This window comes from Pan troglodytes, chromosome 11 (assembly GCF_028858775.2).
Source record: "Pan troglodytes isolate AG18354 chromosome 11, NHGRI_mPanTro3-v2.0_pri, whole genome shotgun sequence".
Taxonomy (NCBI): domain Eukaryota; kingdom Metazoa; phylum Chordata; class Mammalia; order Primates; family Hominidae; genus Pan; species Pan troglodytes.
This window is the reverse complement of record NC_072409.2, coordinates 59,478,479-59,501,203: the sequence shown is the minus strand read 5'-3', so window position 1 is coordinate 59,501,203 and position 22,725 is coordinate 59,478,479. Positions and strand designations below refer to the sequence as shown.

Sequence of the window (22,725 nt, the reverse complement as noted above, 5' to 3'; positions counted from 1 at the left end):
GTCACTGCACCCAGAATGCTTAGCCGCCTGCCACCATACAGGAGGCTTTCAGAGATCTGCTTGTTTCTGCCTTTCTCACTTTCAGCCCTGAGCATGGCTGCTGCTCTTCCCCACTCTCCCACTTTTGCTATTTTTAGACAAGGAGACTGCCTGTTTCTAATGAAGGCAGCAGAGCAGCAGGCTCTCTCCTGGTATCAACCGATGGCTCCCCTCCCCGCAGTGAGCACCAGAAGCACGAAGCCTGCTGCAGGCACAGCTCAGACAGCAGCACTTACAACCCATAGGCAGGAAGAGACTCAAACAGTGTGTTTCCAGGTTTATTCATTGTGAGGACAGAAGCCACGATGGCTCAGAGAACTGGCGGTGACTGAGCTCCTGCCATGAGCAGCCTCAGAGGTGAGAAGAGGGCCTCCTCTCCCTTTGAGGGGAGTGACTGTGTGTGTGGGGGTGGCTGGAGGGAGAAACCTTTTTAAAGAGGAACCCTCATCCAAGTTCAGGGACCTTTTTCACCGTATATCTCTATGAGATTTGTTTTTCTTTCCAATATCATACCCCAACATGTACGCACACAAGCACAGGTGTAAAGCTAGCAGGCATCGTTGACTGTGATGTTTATACTGTGATGACTGTATTACACATGTTATTTCATTTACTCATTAAAAAGAACCCTGTTAGGTGAGGTCTCTGGCTATTTATTTTGTACATTTGAGTATTAAGACTATCTTGTCTCACCTCTGGTGGCATTTGGATTTGAACGTAGGTCTGACTGGAGTAACCTGTCCTACACATATTGCCTTGAGCCATCCAATCACTGCAGAAAATTAGCCCTTTCCTGTGTTTCTAAGTTATCTCCAGCAACCATGGTTCAATTATAAAAGAGAAAAAGATATACAGAGATCCATTTCCCAATGACAAATCTATTTCTATAGACAAGTCTTGATTATTTGATTTCATCAAAGGAACAAGGAATAGATGTTAAAGCACAACAACAGAAACCTTCAACACCCCTACTCATATCATATACAGAAATTAATTTGAGATGGATCACAGACAAAATGTGAAAGTTAAACGTAGAAAGCTTCCAGGAAAAAACGAAGGAGAAAAGCCCTTCGGGTCACATCTAAGAAGGGGCAGAAGGGAACTTTCTGGTGGGATGGGGGAATGTTCTTTATCTTGATCTGGGTGATGGTAACTTGGGTACATATTTTTCAAAATTTATGGAACTATAAAGATTTCTGCATTTTTACTATATATAAATTTTACTTTAATAATGAACTGTCAGCATAATAAACAGTATCTGCTTTTCTCCCTACAAAACTACCAATCATCCATTCAAATGTATACTGAGTGCCTACTTCATTCCAAGTGCTGGGCTTAAACCAAAAAGTAAGCAGACATGGTCAGAACACCAACTTAGGGAGCTTCCCAAAAAGTTGGGGCAACAACCTAAGTGTGCCTTATCTGATGAATGGTTAAAGCAAATGTGGTACACATATACAAAGGAAGAGCATGCATCCTTAAAAAAGAAGGAAATTCTGCCATTTGCAACAACATGGATGAACCTGGAGGACATTATGCTAAATGAAATAAGCCAGACACAAAAAGCCAAACACTGCATGAACTCATTTGTAAAATCTAAGAAAGCTGAACTCATAAAAGCAGAGACTAGAATGATAGTTACTGGTGGAAAGGAGAAGAGGAAGTGAGGAGGTGTTGGCCAAAATGTATGCCAGATGAGGAAGTTCTGGAGATCTGAGGCACAGTGTGGTGACCATAGTTAATAATCATGTATTGTGTACTTGAGATTTGCTAGAAGAGTTGATCTTAAGGGTTCTCACCACACAAAAGATATAATCACGTGAGGTGATAGATATGTTAATTGGCTTGATGTGGTAATCATTTTACAATGTATCACCTTAAATATATATAATTTTTATTTGTTAAGTATACCTCAATAAAGCTGGGGAAAAACCCTAAAACCCCCCCAAAGTTGAGGAGATATATATTAATAATAAATGTTAAAAAGAAGCCAATAGGCCAGGCGCGGTGGCTCATGCCTGTAATCCCAGCACTTTGGGAGGCCGAGGTGGGTGGATCACAAGGTCAGGAGTTCGAGATCAGCCTGGGGTGAAACCACATCTCTACTAAAAATACAAAAAATTAGCTGGGTGTGGTGGTACACACCTGTAATCCCAGCTACTCGGGAGGCTGAGGCAGGAGAATCGCTTCAACCTGGGAGGCAGAGGTTCCAGTGAGCCGAGACCATGCCACTGTACCCCAGCCTGGACAACAGAGTGAGACTCCGTCTTGAAAAAAAAAAAAAGAAGCCAATAATTATATGATTATGAAATATATAAATGCAAAAAAATACGCCACCAAAATAACATCCAAGACAACAACAACAGCAAACCAAAATAAAAACCTTCACCATCAAAGTAATTTCTTTTTCTTTTTTTGAGACAAAGTCTTGCTCTATCACCCAGGCTGGAGTGCAGTAGCCCAATCTCAGCTCACTGCAACCTCCGCCTCCCAGGTTCAAGCAATGTTCGTGCCTCAGCCTCCCAGGTAGCTGGGATTACAGGGCACCACCACACCTGGCTAATTTTTTATATTTTTAGTAGAGATGGGATTTCCCCAGGTTGGCCAGGCTAGTCTCCAACTCCCAACCTCAGGTGATCTGCTCGCCTTGGCCTCCCAAAGTGCTAGGATTACAGCCGTGAGTCACCACGCTAGGCCCATCAAAGTAATTTCTATTAAGCTTCACAATACTGGATGGCTTCTGCTCTCTAGGACAATGTGTTTTACTGTTCATATCTGGCAGAGTCCAACATTATAATTAGTTCCCTTCCTAGAGCTCATATCCATGGAATTAAGAGAGAATATATTTAGGTAGATCCCAGAGGTGAGGCTTAGGTAGATTTAAAAAACAGCAGTATGGGCCATCCATGAAACATTCCCAGGTAGACAGCACACATTGAAAACAGGGTTGACCGTGTTCTCTAGCTAGAGAAAAGCACCATGAAGGCAACAGGAATTGGGAACTTTTGAATCATAGGGCAGGGGTCCCCAACCCCCAGGCCACACACAGACTGTTACTGGTCTGTGGCCCGTTAGGAACCAGGCCGCACAGCAGGAGGTTAGTGGTGGGTGAGTGAGTATTACTGCCTAAGCTCTGCCTTGGGCAGTAATCAGTGGCGGCATTAGATTCTCAAAGGAGCATGAACTCCATTGTGAACTGCTCATGAGAGGGATGTAGGTTTTGTGCTCCTAATGAAAATCTAATGCCTGATGATCTGAGGTAGAACAGTTTCATTCTGAAACCATCCCCACTCTCCCGTCCAATCCATGGAAAAATTGTCTTCCACAAAACTGGTCCCTGGTGCCAAAAGGGTTGGGGACCACTGTCATAGGGCACCGATGGCCCCTGTGGCTCAGAGGAGCGGTACAATATGTGAAAGACTGAGCTACAGCAAGAGGCAGGGTAGTGGGGTTGTGGTAGCAATGTGGCACTAAGTAGCTGTGAGTACTGTATTTGGGTAAGACATTGAATTTTCCTGTACTCCACAGTTCCCTTCTCTGTAAAAATCAGGAGTTTGGATTTGCTCAGGTCTTGCTAGCTTCCAAAAGTTTTGATTCTTAGCCTTAGTTGGTCTTCTCTAACTAAAGTTTGAGATCAGAATGGCATACTGGAAATAAAATATGCTGAATTGGAAATGCCTTTTGCTGTGTAAGCTAATGGAACCAATAAAGGTTTAAGACACAGTGAACAGGAAACAATTCCTGGCCTAAGCACTATTATTTCTCTGTACTACACCTCAATGGCATAATTCCCATGGATAGTGGTTTGCTGCCAGATACTCTGCAATCTCTATACTTGCTGCTGTCAGATTCAAACAAACAAAAATTACTCAGAAAAACAAAGTTTTATTCAGAGCAATGTTGTTATGGGTTGAATTGCATCTCCCTAAAATTCATATGTTTAAGTCCTAGCCCCCAGTACCTCAGAATGTGACCCTATTTGGGAATGAGTTTGTTGCAGACATAATTAGTTAAGATGAGGTCATACTGGAATAGGGTGTGTCCTACTTCGCTATGACTGGTGTTCTTATAAAAAGGGGAAATTTGGACATAGAGACACAAATACACAAGGAAAGCTCCATGGAAGATAAAGGCAGAGATTTACAAGCCAAGGAATGTCAAAGACTGCCAGCACACCACCAGAAGCTAGCAGAGAGGCATGGAACAGATTCTTCTTCACAACCTCAGAGGGAAAACCCTGCTGATACCTGGATTTCAAGCTCCTGGCCTCCAGAACGGTGAGACAAATTTCTGTTGTTTAAGCCATCCAGTTCATGGTACTTTGTAAGGGCAGCTTAGCAAACTAATACTGGTGGTATAAATGCCTGAAGGACAAGCTGGCCTCGGCAAATAGGCTGACTCACTGACTTTCCCTCCATAACACCACCTTGGGAAAAAAGAACTTCTCACTGACATGCATTCATAAATAAACACCTTAACTTTTAGGAAGTTTATATTTTAGGCAACTGAAAAAAACTACAATTCATATTTCTTGCTAAACACTACATTTTCTGTCTTTAAAAAGTAAGACGTGGCTGGGTGCAGTGGCTCATGCCTGTAATCCCAGCACTTTGGGAGGCTAAGGCAGGTAGATTATTTGAGTCCAGGAGTTTGAGACCAGCCTGGGGAAAATGGCGAAACCCTGTCTCTACAAAAAATATAAACATTAGCTGGGCATGCTGGCACACACCTATAGTCCCAGCCACTTGGGAGGCTGGGGTGGGAGGGCTGCTTGAGTTCACAAGGCTGAGGCTGCAGCGAGCTGTGATCGTGCCACTGCACTCCAGCCTGGGTGACACAGCAAAACTCTGTCTCAAAACCAGCCAACCTAACAAACAAAAACCCAGAACAAAAAGCAAGGCCCTTCTTCAGTAAAATCCAACAAACATTTTTTAAACCTTTATTAGTGACCAGGAATTGCTAGATAGTGTTTGTGCCTTAGCTTTCAGACTCTACTCAGGTCGTCACCATGTCAATGTGCTAAAAACACACAGGGTTGAAATGAGCACCCTCAGCATGTAAGTGGTATCCTTCAGTCAAAACCCAAATTACTATTAGGTCTGCAGAAGCTGCTGGAAAAAATAATATGAAAACAGATTAGAAAAGCAGCTTCGCTCTCACAGATGTACATTGTAATTATAACTGTTCAGAGCTATTGGAAAATCATAAGCAGAATTGATTTTCTGTCCTTGCTAGCTTCAAAGAGGTGCAGAATGACAGGAAAGTTCTCTCATTCGTGGCTAGACTGACACCAAACGAATTACAAGTTCTGATCTGACTAATCAGAAAATGTCACAGAAGCTACTGGTCTCTGCTATACAGGTCGACACCTGTCCTGAGTCACTAGGAACATAAGCAGTTTAGGGATAGACATACTTGTTCTGGTTTCTAAATCATGGTACAGCTTTAGTAATCTCTGGCAGTGGTTCTTTTATATACCCAAACCCTTCCTATAAGTTAAGGATCAAGGCTAGGCGTGTTAGAATCTGACGTTAGTAACACTCCAATTGCTTAAATAGTGGTTCTCAAGCTTTAATGTGCATTAGAATTGACAACAGGAAGCTGCATTTTAAACAACTTGTTTCTGAAGCAGGTGATTCTAGAGCCTATACTTTAAGAAATGCTGGCTTAGAGAAATGGTAAAGCAGTGAGATGTGCAGTCTAGAAACGGCATAGTATGCTTCTAAGAATGACTGAGGACCAGAATGATCCATCTTAGCAAGAATGAAGAGGAAGGCTGGGTGTGGTGGCTCACACCTGTAATCCCAGCACTTTGGGAGGCCGAGATGGGAGGATTTCTTGAGTCCAGGAGTTTGAAACCAGCCTGGGCAACAGGGTGGAACCCCATTTCTACAAAAAATTAGCCAGGCATGGTGGCACACGCCTGTAGTTCCAGCTTCTTGGGAAGCTGAGGTGGGAGGATCGCTTGAGCCCGGGAGGTGAAGGTTGCAGTGAGCCAAGATCACGCCACTGCGCTCCAGCCTGGGTGACAGTGTGAGACCCTGTCTCCCCTACCCCGAAAAAAATGTTAAGTAACATATGGGTCAAAGGGCACTGCTGAAGGCCCTGCCTGTGCCTCCTGGCTTGGTGCTAGTGTTTAGACTGTCTGTAGGGGTTAGCATTCTGGCTTAGGAGGCTGGGGCCTGGCTGGTGTTCAGGAGCTCTGAATTCCACCCTTAGGTCAGATATGTAACCATTTACCACATCACACTGAATAAATCCTACCTTCCAGAAAGCACATATATGTAAACTAATAAATGATTAGGCCCTTGGTTAAGAACCACAAATACACTCCCCATAATTTTACACTGTTTATAGGCCTGACTTCTTGTTATGTATTAATGTGCTTAGCCATTTGTAAATACAAATATTAATGTTTACAAGCTGTCACTGAAACTATATACCCTTTTCCTATGTTTTTGACCTTCTCTTAAAAAGTCTAAATTATCCATTTTCAGAGTCCAATTTAAGCTTTAGTTATTTTGGATAATGTCTATCTTTCATAGGTATATCTAAATCCTATTTACATAAAATTTCTTAATGGCTATTACTAAAAATGCTCTAAAAATATTTATCATTGATGTATCTACATATCTACAGCCTCTCCTTAGATTTTTTTTTTCTTGTTAATGTGTTTGTTTTATTTTATTTTATTATTTTGAGATGGAGTCTCGCTCTGTCGCCCAGGCTGGAGTTCACTGCAACAGATGAGGTTGTTGTATTACATCTGAGCTGTTGCGGGAACAGGCACTGGAAGGCTTTAGTTCTTGCCTTGTGGTCTCCCCTTCTAACCAGCATTACTTAGCTGGGGCTTGCTTGGGCAGTCACTTTATCTTTCTGAGCTTGTTCTTTATCCCTATCACAGTGATAAAAATCACTCTCGTTATTTACAACAGGGTTGATGTAAATAATAACATGTGCAAGTGTCTACCATCTGCTTGCCTTCGGAAGGCACCTATTAGATGTCCTTGCTCATGCTGGAGGTGCCTGAATTTATCCTCCTCATTGTCTCCTGGTCCCTGGAGCATTTGGGAGAATTCAGTGAGGCTGACTGTTATAAAATCTGTCCCTTGTGTTCAATACATTTTAGTTATTAGTATTATTGTTGAACATAATTATATAAAGAAACACATGTTATAGACTTGACTGGCTCAGAAGGAGTTGTGTACAAGTAAAGGCTTAACAACCAGCATTTAGGAAAAAAACCCATGTGCATATATGTATGTACATAAAGTTTTTATATTTATATTTTTATTTTTTCAGACAAAGTCTTGCTTGCTCTGTCGCTCAGGATGGAGTGTAGTGGTATGATCTTAGCTCACTACAACCTCTGCCTCCCAGGTTCAAGTGATTCTCCTGCCTTACGCTCCCAAGTAACTGGGACTACAGGCACACACCACCACACCCAGCTAATTTTTGTATTTTTTGTAGAGACGGGGTTTTACCACGTTAGCCAGGCTGGTCTTGAACTCCTGACCTCAGGTGATCCACCCGCCTCGATCGCCCATTATTAACAATCAAATGGCTGTTCTTCATGGTACTGGTACCAAAACAGATATATACACCAATGGAACAGAACAGAGGCCTCAGAAACAACACCACACATCTACAACCATCTGATCTTTGACAAACCTGACAAAAACAAGCAATGAAGAAAGGATTCCCTATTTAATAAATGGTGTTGGGAAAACTGGCTAGCCATATGCAGAAAACTGAAACTGGACCCCTTCCTTACACCTTATACAAAAATTAACTCAAGATGGACTAAAGATTTAAACATAAGACCTAAAACAATAAAAACCCTAGAAGAAAACCTAGGCATTACCATTCAGGACATAGACATGGGCAAAGACTTAATGACTAAAACACCAAAAGCAATGGCAACAGAAGCCAAAACTGACAAATGAGATCTAATTAAACTAAAGAGCTCCTGCATAGCAAAAGAAACTATCATCAGAGTGAACAGGCAACCTACAGAATGGAAGAAAATTTTTGCAATCTATCCATCTAACAAAGGGCTAATATCCAGAATCTACAAGGAACTTAAACAAATTTACAAGAAAAAACAACCCCATCAAAAAGTGGGCAAAGGATATGAACAGACACTTTTCAAAAGAAGACATTTATGCAGCCAACAAACATGAAAAAAAGCTCATCATCATGTCATTAGAGAAATGCAAATCAAAACCACAATGAGATACCATCTCACGCCAGTTAGAATGGCGATCATTAAAATGTCAGGAAACAACAGATGCTGGAGAGGATGTGGAGAAATAGGAATGCTTTTACACTGCTGGTGGGACTGTAAACTAGTTCAACCATTGTGGAAGAGAGTGTGGCAGTTCCTCAAGGATCTAGAACTAGAAATACCATTTGACCCAGAAATCCCATTACTGGGTATATACCATAAGGATTATAAACGATTCTACTATAAAGACACACGCACAAGTATGTTTATTGCAGCACTATTCACAATAGCAAATAATTGGAACCAACCAAAATGCCCATCAATGATAGACTAGATAAAGAAAATGTGGTACATATACACCATGGAATACTATGTAGCCACAAAAAAGAGTGAGTTTATGTCCTTTGCAGGGACATGGATGAAGCTGGAAGCCATCATTCTCAGCAAACTAACACAAGAACAGAAAACCAAACACTGCATGTTCTCACTCGTAAGTGGGAATTGAATAATGAGAACATATGGGCACAGGGAAGGGAACATCATACACTGGGGCCTGTCGGGGAGTGGGGGGCACTCTATCATTAGGAGAATTACCTAATGGAGATGACGGGTTGAGGGGTGCAGCAAACCACCATGGCACATGTATACCTATGTAACAAACCTGCACGTTCTGCATACGTATCCCAGAACTTAAAGTATAATAAAATAAATAAATAAATACATAAATAATAAAAATCGCTGTTCTTAACAACTGGCTTGCAAAATTTGACTCTAGCAAGCAAGAAGATGTGGGCTCTGGCATGCTACTGCATGAAGGCAAGAGGAAAACATTAGGAGCCAATTTTAGCATAATATTTTGAAGTTGCTGCTTCCATTGGAGTCACTATGGCTGCTGGAAACATGCTGGAGAGGTGGATATCAGTTAGGCAGCCACAGATCCTGGTGGGACCCCAGAAAAATCACAGGGGGTGCTCAAATCCATATGTTTATATGTGATTTCTTAACAGAGAGTAAAAACACAATTTAAATGAACATGATTTTTGAAAGCAACAGCCCATTTTCTTCAATTCTAAAAATGGAAACCTGAAAAAGGGTACACACCATCGTGTATGGAATACGATATATAGTGAGGGAATAAAGTTCACAGTTGGGTGAACAAAAGTTCCATCCATCTTGGTATTCACAACCTACTCTGCCTTACCAACACTTTTCCACATATTGCGGGAAAGATTATCTCAGATGACTGCACGCATATTGCTTGGGTAGGACAATTTCCTACTAATTGCCAGGAACAACCAAACCCTAGTGGGAATCATCAAAGCTTAGGCCAATCCTGTTACAAGTACACAATGAATACGCATCTAAAAGACTTGGCGTAGTGCCTGGTCTTGACAACATGTAATTAACCCTAGCTATAATTCTGGATGGCACAGAGTTTCAGTGAGAAGCAATTTAAGGAAAAACACATGCTCCTTTAAACAATTTTAGATTTTATCAGTCAATGATTTTAGAAAGTTACCATCATCCTTTATAACATATAAGAACATGTCAATGGAAAAGTCACTGGATTCAGAGTTGAGGAACTAGATTCTGGTCTTGATTCTGCTACTACCTATCTGTGTGATGTTAAGTAAGTAATGTCACCTCTATGCACCCTGGTTTTCCAATTTCTAAAGTAAGGGTGTTGGGGTAAGTAAGGGCTATTTTTTAATGAAAAAATCCAACCTCCACAACTAACAAAATTTCATGTCCTATGAATTAGAAATTCAACAAATATGTCCTCAATGTTACTCACTTGAACAGCCATTAAGACCCTTTTACGGATTTTCTAAAGTCACATTCTCTTTTGTTCTTCTGAACAAACACTGATTCCCCTTGTTTCCAAATGTATATTTGACCTTTCTTCAATGTTTATTATCAGTCTTCCCCACTGAAGTTTGTTTACTTATGAGAACAAGGCTCTCTTTCCGGTAGATCATAAAGCAATTCCCGGAAGGGCCTCGGGTGGGAGGATGTGCTCAGGTACAGAAGATATCTCACAATGTTGACCTATTAAGAAAATGGGTGGTCCTAGACTCTGGGCTGGTGAGCATTTTTCTTCTGCCTTCTAGCAATTTCTTATAAATGGCAAAGTCTTGTTTTAAAAATCTGAGTCTGTGTTTTTTTTTCTTCCCCTAGTACTGTTGAATAAAAAATTCCACATTTCCAAGCATACTGTGCCTGCGATCAAATGATGACACAATCAGCACCCCTAATAATAGTAATAGCTTCCCTTGATTGAGGCTCTGAGCCTGCCACATACATTATCTCATTTACAGTTTTTTTTTTTTTTTGAGACGGAGTCTCGCTCTGTTGCCCAGGCTGGAGTGCAGTGGCGTGATCTCGGCTCACTGCAAGCCCCGCCTCCTGGGTTCACGCCATTCTCCTGCCTCAGCCTCCCGAGTAGCTGGGACTACAGGTGCCCGCCACCATGCCCGGCTAATTTTTTGTGTTTTTAGTAGAGACGGGGTTTCACTGTGTTAGCCGGGATGGTCTCGATCTCCTGGCCTCGTGATCTGCCCGCCTCGGCCTCCCAAAGTGCTGGGATTACAGGCGTGAGCCACCGCGCCCGGCCTCATTTACAGTTTTAACAACCCATCAGGGTAGGTATTAACATCCCAGTTGCACACATGAAGCACATGAGGCCCTCAGAAGCTACGCACTGTGCCCAAAGACACAGGTTTCCAACCCAGGTTTGTCTGGATAGTAAATATATAACCTCCCTTACAATGCCTCCCTCTACAAATAAAACCCCCAGCATGACACAGGCAAGACAGGCAGAGTGAAATCCAGTAGAGAATCTTGGAGAGGTTCAGTGCTTGGAGATTTCACTCTTAAAGTCTTTCATGAGACATAACTGGGAGCTGAGATAGGATGCCTCTTTTGAAGTGGCTGATGTGACATTTACTAAGCAAAACTTTATAGTCAACACATGCAAAAAAAAAAAAAAATATATATATATATAAACAAGGATCCTAACACACTGTCCACCCTACAAGTATTTTCATGCTAAGATAAAAAAAAGAGCAGAATGTATTGAAATATCATGTGCTAGAAATGCATGGAAAATAATCTGTAGATACTATGTATGTTTCACAACTGTGTGAAAATACAACTAATTTTTATTAAGCAGTTATTAGAACAGGTTTTTTTTTTTTTTTTTTTGAGACAGAGTCTTGCTCTCTCACTCAGGCTGATTACGGTTCACTGCAACCTCTGCCTCCCAGATTGAAACGATTCTCCTGCCTCAGCCTCCCAAGTAGCTGGGATTACAGGCATGCACCACCGCACCTGGCTAATTTTTGTATTTTTAGTAGAGACAGGGTTTTGCCATGTTGGCAAGGTTGGTCTCGAACTCCTGACCTCAAGTGATCCACCTGCCTCGGCCTCCCAAAATGCGGGGATTACAGGTGTGAGCCACCATGCCTGGCCCCAGAACAGGTCCTTAAATAGCTAGTTTGATCCTTGATTTAAACATCAAAACGATTCTATGGTATGGGGATTATGATTCCACTTTATATAGATGAGGAAAGGGACTTTTAGAGAAATTGTGGAAGCATGCCCAAGGTTATACTAACATAAATAGCTTTAATCAGAATTCTGAGCCAGATCTGAGTCTTCTCTTTTCTTTCTTCACACTATTAATACAAATTATAGTGAACTTTTTGCCCACTCAGCACTCCTTTCTTCTGTTGGTAAGAGCAGCTCACTGGGTTTTTGGGGAGCAATCCTTCCGGTATTCTGTGTAGTCCTGTTGGGAATGCACATCAGAGCACCTCACCCCCATGGGGGTGAGCCTTTGACTCATCAATGTAGGCTCATCATACTCTCAGAGAAATCTGAACCTTGGGCAGTGTGATGAAGAATGTCAAGTGGTAGGAGCTAAGTAATAACACCAGTATGTCCATGAGTCTCAGGCTTCCCAGAGAAAGAGAATGTCTTCTAGAAGATGCTGTCCCTGAGTCTGAGATTGTCTAGAAGCAAGCTTGTTGAAAGCATGGCGTGACAGATTCCCTGAACTGCTGGATTCTCACCCTATAGCAGTGTCTGGGAGAGGGTAGAGGCTCGATAAATATTACTCAATGAATGGTTGAATCCTCTGAGCTGCTGTATTTCATATTCTTCCCTTGGCTTGGTAGTTGAGGTTTTTCTTTAGATTATGTGAACTAATTCTTAGCTTCCTCATGATTTCCTTTGCTACTTCAGTTTCTCTTGCTTGTAAGCAGAGAACTCTATCTGATACCTATTACTTCCACAGAGTTGTTACATATGCCAAAATATTTGAGGACCCAGCCTGATGGAGTTCTGTTTGTCTATAGCAATGACCTTCACCTACTATTCTCACCCAAGGAAGGAAGCTCTAGAAAACTCCTCAGTTGGAGCATCAAGGAACTACAATCTGTTATGAGTGATCATTTATTAGGTTGCATAAAGGTCCCCACAAAAAAGTCCAGCTACAATATGTGGGGAAGTAGTTTATTCCCACAGTGCCCTTGATTCATTCATAGGTTGAAACAACTACCACAGGTATCCAAAAATGGCACATATGCATGAAAAACAACTTTTACCCAACCCCAAATTCTGGAAACTGGGACATTTGAACTATAAAATTCAAAATTGTACATATTCAACCTTATATGGATTGGGATTCTATGGCAGGTGAAAATGTGATCTGCATAATAATCAATCACAGTTAAACCCAGCTGCAAAAAGACCCATGGTTTTAATATTTGACAGATTACTTATTCATCTTCTCTGCATACAGCTGTATACTGAGTTTCCCATCATTTCAAGTGAAGCCTCAAGAGACAGTTTTAGAACACAATCCCCCAACATTTACATTATAACAAAGTGTTACTATAATGCATGATTGTGGTACAGGTTTCTGTAATGTCATTTTGAAAGAGGAAGCACCCATGCCTTTTTGTTTATAACTAACCTCCATACTATATCCAGATTTTGTTCATTTTCCTTAATGCCTTTTTCCGTTCCAGAGTCCCACTCTGGATACCATGTGACATTTAGGTGTCACATCTCCTTGGGCTCTCATAGACTGTGATGGTTTTTTAGACTTCTTGTTTTTGATGACCTTGACAGTTCTGAAGAGTACTCATCAGGTATACTGCAGAATGTCCCACATGATTTGGGTTGCTTGATGTTTTTCTCATGGTTAGACACAGTATTTGTAAGTTTTTGGAAGGAAGATCACAGAGGTCAAGTACCATATTAAGTCAAGGTTATGCACTATTAACATGACTTATCATTGATGATGTTTACCTTGATTACCTGGCTGAGGTAGTGTTTACCAGGCTTCTCTACTGCAAAGGTACCCCCACCTCCCTTTCCATGCTGTACTTTTTGGAAGCAAGCCACTAAGTGTGGCCAACACTTAAGGGATGGGGTGTTGTGTTCCACTTCCTTCAGGGTGGAGTAGCTACATACAGTATTTGGAATTCTTCTGTATGGGAATTTTGTCTCCTCTCCTCCATTTATTTATTTATTCAATCATATATTAATATTAGTATGGCCTCTTGGATATTTATTCTTTGGGTTATAACTCAAAACTGTGTTATTTTATTGCTCAAATTGTTCCAATTTTAGCTATTGAGAGCTCTTTCAGTCGGCTCCTGTGCCCTCTGACACACCCCCACTGTTTTGCTTTTTGAATACAAATAGCTTTTTTTTTTTTTTTTTGAGATGGAGTCTCACTCTGTCACCCAGGTTGGAGTGCAGTGGCGCAATCTCAGCTCACTACAACTTCCGCCTCCTGGGTTCAAGCGATTCTGCTTCAGCCTCCTGAATAGCTGGTATTACAGGTATGCGCCAGGTATGCATCATGCCTGGCGAATTTTTGTATTTTTAGTAGACACGGAGTTTCATCATGTTGGCCAGGCTGGTCTCGAACCCCTGACCTCAGGTGATCCACCTGCCTCGGCCTCCCAAAGCGCTGGGATTGCAGGTGTGAACCGCTGCGCCCCGCTGCCTTTTCTTCTTTTCAATAGATAAGGATACATACCTGTATTTTTGGATGGTTTAAGTATGGAACCACTGAAGAACTAGGCTGAACCTTCACATCCTTAAACACAAAGCTCTTGTATCACTTTACAGTTAATTCAGAAGTTTAAGATTGACTACATTTATTTCATTGTTCATTTGTGGGACAAAATCTGTATGACAGCTGTGTGTTAGCGTTTGGAACTGGCTTCGTTTCCTTAAGTCATTCCCAGCCTGTGATTGAGGTACTAGAGTTCAGGCAGAAAGGCTTGGTCTTGCAGAACTAGACTATCCATCAGAAGTGGCAATGGTGAGTTAAACTCTACTAGAACGTTAGCCTTTCCAGGGACACCCTCTGCCCCCATCTTCATCTTAGACTTTCAAATTAAATCACAGAACTAATTGAGTCATAGAATATGTATCTTATATATATTCTATTCATTGTACTAGATAGTCATATATATTTTCTTATCTCATCCTCACAATAATCTTGTGAAGTTGATATTATTTGTAGATGAGGTGATTAAGGTGCAGGGAGGTAAAGTAGTGTAGCTGGTCAACAGCAGAGTGGCATTCTAATTCGAAAGCTTCTATGCTAGGTTACTTGTCCAAGCTGAAAACCATGGCCATATAACCTCACAATTTCCTCAAAGGATGCACATCCTGCCAAATGGTGGCAGCTTAAGGCTCAGGCCTACATAAGGCCACATGCCTGCAGGTCTGGTTTCACTTTGCTCATAAGGAAAGGGAGAGAAGGTTTGTACACATATAACAGGCTTATTTTTCCGTCTATCAGGCTCTGTATTTATTGTGATCAATCAACCTCCTCTTGGGAGCTAAGAGAATTCCAGAATTGCAGCGTTTACAAGGAAACCTACAGGCATTCTAGTTTAAAAAGCTCTGTGCTATTTCTCTCCCCTCTACGGTAGTCTTCCCAGATGGTTGCTCAGCTACAGTGAGAGGCTTAGCATTTTCAGGGTAGCCTATTTCTTCTTTAACCACATTATTAAACTCTTCCTTATATAGAACAATCCTTTCTTTGTAACTTCCATGCATGGGTTTTGATTCTGCTTTCTTGGGGAGAAGAACTCTCAGCCTGAGCTGACATGCCAGGCTCATCAGCTTCCTGGGCTATATGGGGAGTCAGGTCAGCCTGGGTCGGATTCTGCTTATTTTGTGGCAGACCCAGGAGAGTACCCTTCACAGCAAGGCAACCACAGAAGTGAGATGCCAATTTATTCAAAGTTCAATGTATTAACACATGTCCTGTTCTGAGATAGCTAAGATCGGATGTTTACTCATGATGAATAAATATTAGCTCTTTACTTCCCTTAGGGGCCTTTACTTCTCTTAATGGCATCATAATCATCCTTTTATAAACCCTTAAGAAACATTTCAGTCCACTGTGATAGTATAACATGCTCTATGGGTGAGGGTGGAACCACATGAATTTCTAAGTGTCTATCAGGTTCAAAGTTCAAAACAAATAAGGAAATCTTGGACATGCTTGGATACAACAGCAGTCTTAAAGAAGAATGATGACTTACTGGCAAAAGAGAAGGAAGTTTAAAGACTGCCACTGGGGAAGAAAATACTATTGATTTCATTTCCTTCTGATATGAATAACAGGTGCTCAGATGGATTGAACTGAAAAACAAGTGAGATGGGGGAAAATTAAGTAGCTTTACAAAACGTCGGGAGCTTAGAAATAGGAGATATATATTTATTCAAGTTCTTTTTCTCTGTGGATCAGAACTCAAGCTTTCATTCAATTTGGCTTGAAGAATTTGACCCATTGAAAGCTACTGTCAGAGCAGGAAGAAAGCACCTGAAGTCACCACCACCCAATACTGACCACCCACGGTTGAAGGATCTATTGTCTAAAGTGTAATAGCTGTGTGATTTAACTCAGGATATACCTGAAATGTGGAATTTCAGGCAATGACTGTATAATGAATGCCCCCACTACCATTGTAAAGGTCCCTGATCTGGCGAAGTGTTAGTCACCGTAACAGCTGAACCAAAGCAAATTATCATTGGCAGGGACATCAAACGTGTCTTCCTTCTACAGATAATTTCAGGGCTGACTACAGGGTCATGTGACCTATGCAACTGCATGGATTCCTGGGCTTAGAATAGTTCCTTTCTTAGGTTTTTTTTTTTTTTTTTTTCTGAGACAGAGTCTTGCTCTGTCACCCAGGATGGAGTGCAATGGCATAATCTCAGCTCACTGCAACCTCCACCTCCTGGGTTCAAGTGATTCTCCTGCCTCAGCCTCTCGAGTAGCTGGGGTTACAGGCATGCACCACCACGCCCAGCTAATGTTTGTATTTTTAGTAGAGATGGGGTTTCACCATATTGCCCAGGCTGGTCTTGAACTTCCGGACTCAAGAGATCCGTCTGCCTCGGCCTCGCAAAGTGCTGGGATTACAGGTGTGAGCCACACACAGGACTGCTTGCTTAGTTTAATGCTCTGATGTTGCCATCTTGAACCTGTTAATAATTTTTGCACATTAGTCCTCACAATTTTATTTGAGATCCTGCAAATGTAGCTTGTTCTGAATGGCTGTGATGCTTTGGAAAGGTCAAGTTATTATGAGTAATAATCTAAATCAAATATAAGTTTCTTTCATCGATGCAATGAGATAAAGGTTCTTTTCAAAAGTAAAAGAAGGGTGGCATTTTAAGTTGAGAAAGAAACAGAATCATAAGGTTTTAGAGACTGGAGATCTTAGAAATCACGGTAATTAACAAGCAGAATTTGGATCAAGGTTTTTGTCATATTGAAATGTTTTCATTGGAGAAGGAGACAATTTAGAATTGCCTTGAAGTTGTCAATATATATGACAATTGTGCTGTTAACTATGAATGGTTCTCTCTCTTATTTACCTGATAAACCTTTAAGAAATATGAAATGAATATCGGTGCAGCTCTAGGGACCAGAAATGAAAACAGGAATTAAGTCAGCTGCAAGATCAAGTATCATAAAGAATAGTAAGCTTGGCCACTGTCCCCCTGCCCATAATTTTAATTCTCTGAGTTCCAAATTCAGTCTAGATGGACTGAATGACTCCCTTAAAATCAAAGAACCATGTGAGAAGAGTAGGTAAAGCAATTAGTAAACCTCTAATTTTTCTACAGCAAGTAACAACAATAAAATCTATCTGTTCTTTATGAGGCAGTCAGAATTTGAGGACTTTAAATCATTTGCAAAGGGAAAGAAATGCTTCACGACTTGGCCAGAAGCTTACTTTACCTATTCATCTTAAAACAGCTAATCATAAGTCTTATGATTTTGAATGCATTTAACCAGTTCTCTGAATTCAGAGAGGATTGATTTTTCTACTTGCATATGAAAAATAACATTTCTGCCTTTAGTAGGGGATAAATGTGCTCAAATCTTTTGATTTTACACAAAACAGGAGTATTCTGTGTACAAGGAAATGTTTATTTAATGTCTTTTTTTCCCAAATCAGTATTTTAAATTAAAAAAATGATCTTGATAGTTCATACTGTAATGACCTTGAATAATTGGAGAGAGCAAAATATGTATTTCTGTTCAGGTAAAAATGGTGTGAACACATGCTTCCCACTTTGCTTCTTTTCTAAAAACTCATAAAAATGAGGGAAAAGCCTAGAACACACTTGATTCACAAAACTCTCAAAAGGCTGAAGAATTAGAAGCATTGGGAATCCATGAAATAGCATGTGTCGGGGTAAGAGGAGGCAGCTAAGTTAAGTATCTGTGGTTGAAAGTCTGGTTAAGCAGCAGGTAAATCATCTCCCAAAACTTCTACCAACATGCAACTGCCTTTTCTCAACCCTATTTTAAGAATGGAGGTTTATTCTCCGGAGTGGGTGGAACAGAAGGTCTCTAGATTGGGGATCATTAGTCACAGCACAAGGATAAAGGACCAACTGAAAATAAGGAGATAAGGAGGTACCCTGCCAGATTCAGAGACGGTCTCTTCCCCAACTCGGCTTCCATCAAGCTGACAGCCAGCCTTTATCATCCAGGCTGGAAAGATTGGTAGAGCCTTTTCTGGGGATCTAATCAACCCAAGAAGAAAGACAAATACCAGGTTTCCCCAACTACACAGCCCAGCCAAATCGCCCTACAGTGAAACCCACAGATGACAAGCCCCAGCCACGCACTTTGAACTTTTAATCATTTTGTTAGTGCCCCACTTCTTGTTTGAAATAGTTTTATTGATATATCATATGTATACCATATAATTAGTTGCTTTAAAGTATATTATTCAATGGCTTTTGGTATATTCAGAGTTGTGCAACTATCACCATAACCAATTTTAGAATATTTTCATCACCTCGAGAAGAAAATTGTGCTCATTAATAGTTACTCCATTTCCCCAAAATCCCCAGCACTAGGTAACTGCTAACTTACTTTCTGTCTTGATAGATTTGTGGTGACATGCTTTTAAGTACGAACAGACAACCAACGATTATGAGAAATCTGAGAGAAGCTACTATTGTAAAAGATATCGAAAATATCGAAAAAAGCTAACTAGAATAACCTAAGATTATGCAGGGATTAGAAAATGCCAAAAAACCCTTAGACCCCAACTATTATTTACATCCTCAGATAAGTTACAGCAACTATGAAATAAAAGAACGGGATACTAAAGGAAGAAATTATCAGGACAAGAAGAGGTCCTGGAAAGTAAAAACGTAACAGTAGAATTGATTGAATTAGAGGGCTGTATGAAAATTTGAGGAAATCCCACAAAAAATAGAGTAAAAAGACAAACAGATGGGAGACAGAGAAAAAACAACAGAAACGTAGAAGACTAGTCTAGCGGCTTCAATTTTCAAATGAGGAGATACACAGAGAAAAGGAAAAACAGAGGCAATGAAATCATCAAGAAAATTTCCTAGACCTAAGAAAAAAAGACCAAAAAGGAAAAAAGAAAATTTTCTAGACCTGAAAGACCTGAGTATGCAGATTGAAAAGGTCCACTGAATACAATGCTTTACTACAGATGAAAATAAGACCAACTCCAAGACAATTAAGAAAAAGACATCTTTAAACTTTCAGAGATGGGGAGAAAATAGATAACATGCAGATGACCAGGAAACGGATAAATCTGAACTTCTGAACAGCAACTTAGGGAGCCTGAAGACAATGGAATAATGCCTTTGAAAACCACTTCTGAAATAAAATTCTATACTTTGCTAAACTATTACTTATGAGTGACGTTAGCATAAAGACATTTTCAGACTTGCAAGATCTCAAAAAATTAACTTCCCATGAGTCCTCTTCTCAAAAAGATACTGGGGGATGTGCTCTGCAGAAACAAAGGACTAAACCAAGAAGAGGGAAATATAAACACTATGAAGCAGTGGAGCCAACTTTAGAGACAAAGTGAATTCCCAGAACAAAGGTGAAAGAAGTTCCCAGGATAACATCTGTGCACCAAACTTAGCAGACTAGACAAGGTCAGAAGACTCTGGGGACAGATTATTCAGTTGAGTAACTCTGCTGAAATATCCGACGCATCTGAACCAATTAGACATTTTAAAGAGTTTGAGATTCAATTATTAATAAATATGTAGACAACTAAAGAAAACAGAATGGAACATCATTTTGGGGAAAAGTATAAGGACATATAATGAAACTTTACAACAGGGCACAGTTGCGAATATGTTTATGACATAAGGTAAATTACAATCTAATAGAAATTATGATGCAACTCTACTTGGAGAATAGAGAGGATGAGAAGGGTTACTGTGAAGGTGGGGTGATAAAAGGGAGCTATATCATCCTCTTCCAAAGTGAGAACAAAAAAACTGGAAATAGCAACTCAAGTATTTTGTTTAGAGAAATAACTAAAAAAATCAGATGAAAAAGGTGATTGCCTTTGGTGAGGAGGAAATAGGGGTGGGGAATGGAATGGGGTTGGTGGTTTTAATAATAGTCCTGGAAGAACTATTTGACTTTCATAAAAATAAAGCCTAGAAAAATATGAAGAGAAATATGAAGAGAATATAGTATTTTGTTCCATAGAAATATGTATAATGTAAAATGGCAATCACACTATGATTACAATCATATAATGAATGACACACATCTGAAAATGTCTGATGGGGTTTACAGAGGCATTAATGATTGTATTAAGGTAGTGGAATTAAGAATAACCATTGCCTTTTCCAAATTTCCTCTATCATAAAGTTCCTATATAATTTTCATAATCAGAAAATGAATTCACAAAGCAGAAAAAGTTTATTCCTCATTATAGACTGGAACTTGGTTCACAATTATTTCTGTCATTCAAATCTATGATTTTTCAAGTTATCAAGGAAATGGTGGTTTCTTTCTTTCTTATTCTTTCTTTCCTACACATCAATGTTGGCAGTACTATGAACCAACTTTCTAAAAATTATAAATTGATCAAAGGTGACGATTATAGTTTCTCCTCTCAGTGCCATACATTTCTGATATAATATTTGCAATACCATAAAATACTTTTCTCTGTCACCAATTCTGAGGAAATGTGAAAAAAATCCTTCTAAATATCCAAAGTTAATACTGCTTGAACCAAAAAAAATTAACCTTTTAAAATTTGTGGTGTGAGACGTTTGCATTATGATAACTTTCCAACACTGTGGCCTGATTCTTGAGGCATCTCATGCAACATTCCACAGAGCCCATCTAATTTAAAAAATAATTAAAAATATTAATGTCTAAGTATGCGATTGAATAAGGGAAAAAAAGCAAATAATTATATCTAGTTTATAACTCAAGAGCTACAAAATCATGAATGCTGCTTGGATGTCTCAATAAAAATGAATACTGAGAAAAATTTCTCTAAGATTTGCACAAACCGCTCTCTTGTCCGTAGGATGCTCTGTTTCAAATCCATTTCCAGAATAGGCTTTTAGTTTGAGGGGTAAATGATCTGGTGGGTGGCATTTTAAAGAGTCTAAACAATTACTTAAGAAGCAGAAAATATGTTTCATTAAAAAAAATCATTCTGGCTTTTCCCTTACAGTCTGTGTTTGGCACAATCACTGGTGCCTGTACAAAAGCCATAGTGTCCTGTCTTTGCTAACAGAACCCTAGGTTTTGATTTTAGGTAGTAGGTGGAGATCTGTAGTGATGGGATTCAGGATATTCTACCCATTATATGGCAACTTAGCATTTGAGAAAACAGCTCCTTGGCCAGTTGTGATGGCTCGTGCCTGTAATCCCAGCACTTTGGGAGGCCAAGGCGGGTGGATCGCTTGAACTCATGAGTTCAAGACCAGCCTGGACAACATGGTGAGATCCAGCCTCTACAAAAAACACAAAAATTAGCCGGGCATGGTGGTGCATGCCTGTAGTCCCAGCTACTCAGGAGGCTGAGGTGGGAGAATCGCTTGAGCCAGGAGGCAGAGGATGCAGTGAGCTGAGATTGCACCACTGCACTCCAGCCTGGGCAACAGAGCCAGACCTTGTCTAAAGAAAAAAAAAAAAAGAAAAGAAAACAGGTAATAAACCTAGGAAGGTCACTCTCTGACCTTCTCTCACCCTTCTTCCCTGAAGCAGGCAATAAAAGAATCCTCTGGCCTGCCTCTGTAGTAGGCTGTAAGACCCCACTTAAGAGGTGCCCTCCCTATAACTGGAGGAAGGAAATATACTTATCTCTGAAGACACAGGGACATGGTGACCAATCTGAACAAAGAAGCCTTGCTAAGTTTCACCAGTCTTTTACCATTAGATCATACCCCCTTCAGCCAATCTTACTTTCCACTTCTTCATCAACTCTAGCATAAAACTACACAGGTTTGCCTGTTTTTTTGGGTCTTCATTTCTGAAAGCTCCTCTGTCGTATAAAACATTAAATGCATTTGTATGCCTTTCTCTTGTTAATATGTCTTCTGTTATAAGGGTTATAGGCATGAACCTAGTGATGGGTGAAGAAAAGATATCTTTCTCTCCTCTGAAGTAGTGTCAGGGGAGGTAGGCCTCTTCCCAGCCTCCTTTGCAGCTAGAGTCGTGCGATCCACTTCTGGCCATGAGCTGCTGAGAGGATGCTGCTGGGGGCACAACTGGGCAACCTCCCCCATAAAAAGCCTTGCAATGGGGAATTTCTCCCTCCCCACCTTTTTTTTTTTTCTTTTTCTATTTCCTTCCTGCAGAAGTCCCTGGAGAGAGGACATGATGTCTGAAGCTATGGCAGCCATCTTGTAACTATGAGGCCACAAACAAGAAAAGCAAAAACCAGAGTGAAGCATGGCAGAGCAGAAAGATGGAAAGAACCTGGATACATAAGAGTGTCACTGTGCAGCTGTACCCACCCTAGACTGCATATACCTGGACTTTAAGTAAATGACAAATATCCTTTATTCTATCTCAAGCCATTGCTTCTTCATCTTTTTTGTGTCATGACAATCACAGTGGGTGGTAATATTTGTACTGCCCTCTG

The 22,725-nt window shown here is 40.5% G+C and overlaps 1 protein-coding gene and 1 long non-coding RNA gene across 17 annotated transcripts in view; one reads left to right on the top strand and one right to left on the bottom strand.

Moving 5' to 3' along the window:
* PIP5K1B (phosphatidylinositol-4-phosphate 5-kinase type 1 beta) overlaps positions 1 to 22,725 on the bottom strand; it is a 306,214-nt gene that overhangs the window by 31,327 nt on the left and 252,162 nt on the right. The window lies entirely within an intron of this gene.
* Positions 4,129 to 22,656, top strand: LOC134807735 (uncharacterized). The gene is made up of 2 exons (XR_010148930.1): positions 4,129 to 4,316; positions 22,439 to 22,656. It is a non-coding gene; the product is annotated as an uncharacterized LOC134807735 (long non-coding RNA).